Genomic DNA, 6,891 nt, shown 5'->3' with positions numbered 1-6,891 from the left:
TTTTTACTTCACAAATTACAGACATGGGTGATTCCCACGGGATTACAATTACTATAAATCACCAGCTGTCCCCAGATAATACTAATCCCATACAAATAGGAGCTTTTTTTAAATGTTCCACAGCCAGTGGAAAAGAATCGAGATTGGATTCGAGCAGAAATCATGCTCATGGATGCATTATGAACGTTACTGTAGTATGAAGCAGAGCAGGAGCGAGGGTTGTGGAGCTGAGCAAGGCCTCTGGAGCGATTATTATGCAAACACGCAGCTTACGAGCAGCGGGACTTTCATTATGAAGGGACACAGTCACCGACGCCATTTCCGATGTTCCTATCATGAGTATGAGGTAACGCAGCTCTGTTTATCATATTAGATACATTCAAGTGTGTTTAAAATGATGTTACAATGTTACTCTGCGTGTTCACTCAGCGGCTGCTGTGACACTTGTTATAAAACTAGAAATAAAACAAAATAAAACCAGAAACCACAGGGTAACGCAGATATGACGCAATTGACAGGCAACTCCCTCAGATCCTTTGTTAAAATAGCAATTTTCTATAGTTTCAATAGTTGTAAACATTTGGGATATTGTAAGAACTGAACTGAACAAAAAAATATATAACACTGGCCTTGTGGTTTTTGGATATTTTACTGCAAAAATACTACATAGTGCACCTTTAACATTTGTTAACTAATGTTAACCAATGGGACCATATTTTAAATTGTTACCAAATAAACTGTTTGAGTTAGCTAACTTCATATTTATGTATTTAGCACAAAACCACAATCTAAAGTTCTATTAATTTAATATTGGGGTTTATTAACTTAAATTTGTGATCTAATTGACTGCCTTGATATTTTGAGTCCTGCTAACTATGAATTTCCTGGCTTCAGGGGTACGCAGCTGTTTAAGCTTACAACCAATTCTGAATGAGACAACATCCAATCTAAATTAGAAAATCCGTTATGCTACTACTGAGAACTACTACTCTGAAAAAGCTTTGCAGCTGGATGCCATACTTTCAACTGAATTCATCTTTTGTTTTGTTTTTACAGTGTGATCTGATTATTACTTGTTCTGTTTCAGATAATTAATGTCACATCTCAGACCTTTATAGATGCCCTTCTTAAACTCCTGATATCATGCTCTCTCCGGGAATGTTGAAAATATTTTTATCTCTTGTTTTGTTGCAGTGTTTAATGTTTGTGCCCTCGGTAGATAGAATTCACATGTCTGCTGCTGGGCTGATTGTATTAGAGGATTATCAACCCCTCCTTGTTTTATATAGAGCCCATCACAAGACCTGGATCAACGGAATCTTCCCCTCTCCGTAACATTTGAACCTTGTCTGCTGGTCAGTTGATGTTTCAGTCAAGCGCTGATGGGATTCTTTTATTACAGTGGAGGTTATGTCGTCTAGACGGTGTGGCAGTGCCATTGATATGACTGAATTGTGTGCTAATATTAAAGATTGTATACAAAGAATATAGTTTTAAATTACTTTTGTGATGTGAGGTTGTGTCTTCAGCCACAGGCTCTTTTTTTTTTTTTTTTTTTTTTTTTTTAATTGAGTTTTATCTTTATGCGTAAAGAAGACCCTGAGGAAAGCATGTGATGCCATCCAGTGAGTCAACTTCAATTGCAGCCATTACTTGAGTCTATTAAAACTATGAATCAGTGGTTTCTTCAGGAGCTGAATTAAGGAATGTTCTTTGCATTATTTTTAGTTTAGCGCACCTGGGTCATCACCCAGGAATGTCCTGTGCCCTGAGACAAGGGGCCGGCCACTAAATGTGTCCTTACGCTGCCACCCATCCATAAAGATTTTGTCTTTGGCCAGTAATTACAAGCATGGGCCCTGTTTGGAGCCACCTCACATTGGCCCTCATTTATCAATCTTGCGTAGAAACGGGTGTATATGTTGGCGTAAGATTATGCTTACACTCCTCTCACCGCCTGATTTATGAAACTGTGCGCACCTCTGCAATTCAGGTGTACGCAATACTTGCCCTTGATAAATGCGGCGGCTGAAAACGATCGTCATTAGAATAACACGCCCCTATATATTCAAGTCTCCGCCTCCCGCACGCCCTCATTTTACGCCATGGACAAACAGAAGACGGCAAAGAAACGAAACTTCTCCGACGTGGAGATCGGGCGCGCTCAATCATCTCTTTAGTCCACTAGTCAGGGCACTGATTAGGACATAAGTCAACGGGCTGACTCCCTGATCAGTGCTCTGACTACTGAACTATGATTGAGACGCGCCCATCGAGACCATCTCCAGGGAAGTGGAAAAAAACCCGAAATTGTTTTATTTGGGAGTTTAAAGAGTGGGATTAAAGGCGCTCACAAAAACAAAATATGGATCCAAATTACGAGTAGCTACTGTTAGTGTGGGGGTTGAGAAGCGCACTCCAGCAGTTTAAATAGCTGTTTGGATGATAAATTACCATCACAATGCATTATTTTACAGCACGTTTTGAAACAATTAGCATTTAATTTCGTATCACGGCAGATGTATTGGGGTGTACAATAGTGATGATGATGTGATGCGGAGTACTACCATTCATTCACATTAATAATTACATGACAATTTGTAAGATTCTTCTTCTTATTATTATGATTATTATTCTTAATGACGCTTGTTATTTAGAAGAAGAATGCCGTTTTTATTGATTTTATTATTATTTAAAAGAAGAAGGCCATTTTTATTATTTTGTCAGTCTGAATTATTTTAGTCCCAGTCGGTGCGCAGCTGCCGGGCCAGGCGCGGGCCTAAAACGTAAGATAAAGCGCACAGGCTCGCGACTGGAGGAATACATATGCCTACAGATCAAACGCTTTGGTAAAGTCACACAAATTAAACATTGACGTTCATGTTGCACAAAAATAAACACTAAATGTTGTTGTTGTGGTTTTTTACAGTGGGTCATATAGCATATCTTTGTCAGTGCGTTTTGTGGTGTTAGGAATTGCTTTTCTGCGCATTTCCCCACTAACTCAAACGTGCGTACACAGGGCCGGCGCTAGCCATTTGGGTGCCCTAAGCACAAATGCTTGGTGGTGCCCCCCCCACCCCAACCAACCAACCAACCAACCAAAGAAATAAATACCATTCAGAATTTCTTAGTTAGGTTCTCTTTCCTTCCAAAATAACTGCTGCAAATGAATAATTGGAACTGAACAATGTAAACACAAAGTTAAAAGTGCAAAAAAAGTTTAGTGCAAATAACAGTATAAGTGTATGAATTTTATGAAGTATGAATTTTAAAGTGCACATTTTAAACTGCAAATAACCATGCATAACTGCACAGTAGAAATTACTCAACAGAGGGACTACATCTCTATAAAGAGACCATTCTGCTATTCTATAGAACTATATTAAACATTTTCACTACCATCAGTTGTCAGAGGCCCTACAGAGGCACACGCCTACATTTCCTAGCTGCAAAATCAGCTATCAGGTCATCATATGACAGTTTCTGAGCCACGTCCCCATTGATGCTGATGACAGCCAGACCACTTAAATGCTCCATATAAACATCTCAATCGGAATAAAAATGCCCAAACCGAATGAAATTGTAATCGGTTTGAGAGGGGTGGGATAAACCTTTTCATGAACTGATCAAACGAAAAGTTTCACCATATAAACGACCTGACCCGATTACTTTTGAGTGTGCGTCCTTATATGACGCGATACACAGCGCGCGCCTTGACCACTGAAGAGTGCGCGCCGCGGCGCGCTCACACCAGGTTATAATGTTGAGAGGAAAGTTAATTTTTCTGAGGGGTAAACTTTTTATTTCGTTAGAAGTTATTAAGATAATGTTGGCATAATGCCACAGACAGCTTGGCAACACCCTCTCATATTAACAGCGTTTGTCCCAGCACTTTTTACTTCAAAAACGTGCATGTAAACGTGGCTATTGTCTTACCTGCAAGCGACCCGCGAGCATCATCCCGCTGTCTCTTCTTTTTTCTTTTTTCCGCCCCCGACTCTTGGTGCCTTTTCGAGGCCATGTCTGAGGTCGGTGTCTGCCAAATTTGACATTGATTGAGGCATAATCGAACAGACCACTGGGAGGTGAGGAAGGGGGGGGGGCACCAGAGGGAGACTGGCACAGAGATTCACCTTTTTCTCGACTAATTTGGTCTAGGCCTATATTACTTTTGTATTGCTTTTGTATATTAACATGCTTTTAGAAATATTTTATTTGTCATTTATACTAGTAGCCTATTGTCATGATTTTTTCACGACCCAGATTTTTTGGTGCCCCCCCAAGCACTTGGTGCCCTACGCGCAGTGCGTGATGTGCGTGTGCGGAGCGCCGGCCCTGTGCGTACACCACCTCCCGAGCTGGCGTAGGATTTGAGCGTGCCGTACGCCAACGTCCATATTGATAAATCTCAAAGTCACCGTGGGTTTGGGTGTACGCAAGGTGTACGCTGGAAATTTGGTGTACGCACTTTTGATAAATGAGGGCCATTGTGACTTTGTTTGCTTTAACATTCCAAATTCTCTTTTATTGTTTTTCCCTCAACATATCATGTACCCCATGACTAGGCTGCATGGGATTGTGCATAAAACATATTTTAAATGTCATTTACAATCTTTTTTTGTCGTTTACACATTCCTTGCCATTTAGCTTGCACGTTTGTTTATTCAATATTTCGGATAGTTTAATCATTTCATTTGAATCTATTTATCTATTATACATATTTATATTATTCTATCTACTTATTTTTGAATCATGGTATCAGACATTATTATTGGGATATGTTATATAGGATGAAAATCATAAAAAAGCCAGTCACTGGAAAATATTTCCAGAGACCAGAGGTTTAAGATTAGCGATGGGAATAAAGAACCAAACTATTTTGCTTTTGATTCTGATTCCTTGGCATGAAAATGGAAGAATGCAGATGTTCAGTAAATGTTAGGAAAGCCATTTGGTTCCAGACAGCATCATTTTAAATGGAAGCAGGTATGGATAAGAAGTATTTTAGCTTTCATAAAATATACCATTCAGATGTTTGTAATGATCAAAACTGCAGTTAAAAACAGCAATGTTGTGAAATGTTACGTATTTTCTATTTAAAATAGAATTGATTCCCGTGATGAAAGTTTAGAGTTTTCAGCATCATTCCTCCAGTCTTCAGTGTCACATGTTCCTTCAGAAATCACTGTGCTGCTTAATGTATATTTTTGTGAAAACCGGCCGTTTTGTTCAGGGTTCTTTGAAGAACAGCATTTATTTGAAATAAAAATCTTTTGTAAATATTCACTGTCACTTTTGATTTATTAAATGTATCCTTGCTGAATAAAAGTTTTTTATTCAGATAAAATCTTACTGAACCTTACCTAAACCTTTAAAACGGTTGTCTTTAAAACCTCCCTGCACAATATGAGTTTTCTTCCATCTGATGTTAATCACAGTAAACACCTAAAGCCTGATGACCTCCATTTAAATTTCACACTGAATTCCTTTCACTGTCTGTGCTGGTGATTTGCAATCCCCTTGATTTATTTTATCCCTTTTCCCTCTTTCTCTCTTTCTCCCACTCTTACTGCATTCTTCCTGGCAAGCCTTTTTACTGTCAGAGGTCAAAATTCCTGTCCGAATGATTGGCCCTCCATATGCTGCTGATGAACTCTGGAACTCATGAACTCTTGAACTCTTGAACTTAGACTTGTGTGATCAAAAAGTTACTTCCAGTCGTGTTCACTCAAAGTCGACACTGCAGTTTTTTTTAAAACAAAGACTGACTGAGGTATCACATATGAGATCTGACTTTTGGTGCCTGACCTGATACTCCTGAAGGTATGTCTGAAGATGCAACACACATGTTGTGTAATGTAAGAGAGGAGGGCAAAATAGTGCATATTAGTTGAGGAAGAATATCAGCACTTTTCTGAAGAGAAAAAAAAATTACCAATATAAATTATAAATTATGAATTCTCCTTGTGCATTTGGACAGAATGTATTATGCATAGCTTAGTGCGATTAGAAATTCATAATCATTTGCCTTCTTAAATGTTTCAACTAACTTTTTGGCCACTTTATATGTGTTTGCTCACCTGTGGGATAACACATTAAAGTCATTATGCATAACTTAAAATTTGATTTATTCATTTGAAGATTTTACTATTCATATCCCTATAGTACATATTACAAGTAGACTCATGCCAATCCATTTGTAAAAATATATAAACCAAAAACCTAAACCTAAAATAAATAAAAACTTATGATATGGTTTGGGGCTCTATTTGTAGAGAGAGAAATATATTTGAAAATATATTTTCTTTATATATTTTTATTACTTAAGTTAATTATATAATATTTTATTTTATTTCATAATTATTTGTTGAATACATTTTTACATCATTACAACAGAAAAATTTGGGACCCGCTTTTTAATATGACTGAATAATTGTATACAATGCACTTATTGTGTGCATACACGTTTTTAAAATGTACTTTAAATGAAATGTACCTTCATTTAAAGGTTACATGAACTGGTTTTTAAAAAAATGTATACTGTTGTCTGAGGTCAAATAATGATGTTTGTGTGGTTTTTACATTCAAATACATCATAACCAATAAGTAATAGGCTATTGTCTACACTGGTTTTGAGGCTCTCTCCAAAACGCTGGGTTTTGATGGGCACTGGAGACTAGGAAGTAAACACCCACGGCTAGGATTGGAGAAGATTTGCGAGCTTCAGCTCCGCTGTCAGCTGCTCCCCTTCCATTATCTAGATCACAGGGCTCTTTTTTTATATTACACATAGCCCGCAAGATCGGACGATATAAGCGTGAACTGCGCGCACACACATACACATGCGCACGCGCGCTGCCCTTCAGATGTCAACTCGAGAGAGAGACA

Source organism: Pseudorasbora parva, chromosome 13 (genome assembly GCF_024679245.1).
Source record: "Pseudorasbora parva isolate DD20220531a chromosome 13, ASM2467924v1, whole genome shotgun sequence".
Lineage (NCBI taxonomy): Eukaryota > Metazoa > Chordata > Actinopteri > Cypriniformes > Gobionidae > Pseudorasbora > Pseudorasbora parva.
Note: the sequence above shows the minus strand (reverse complement) of the source record.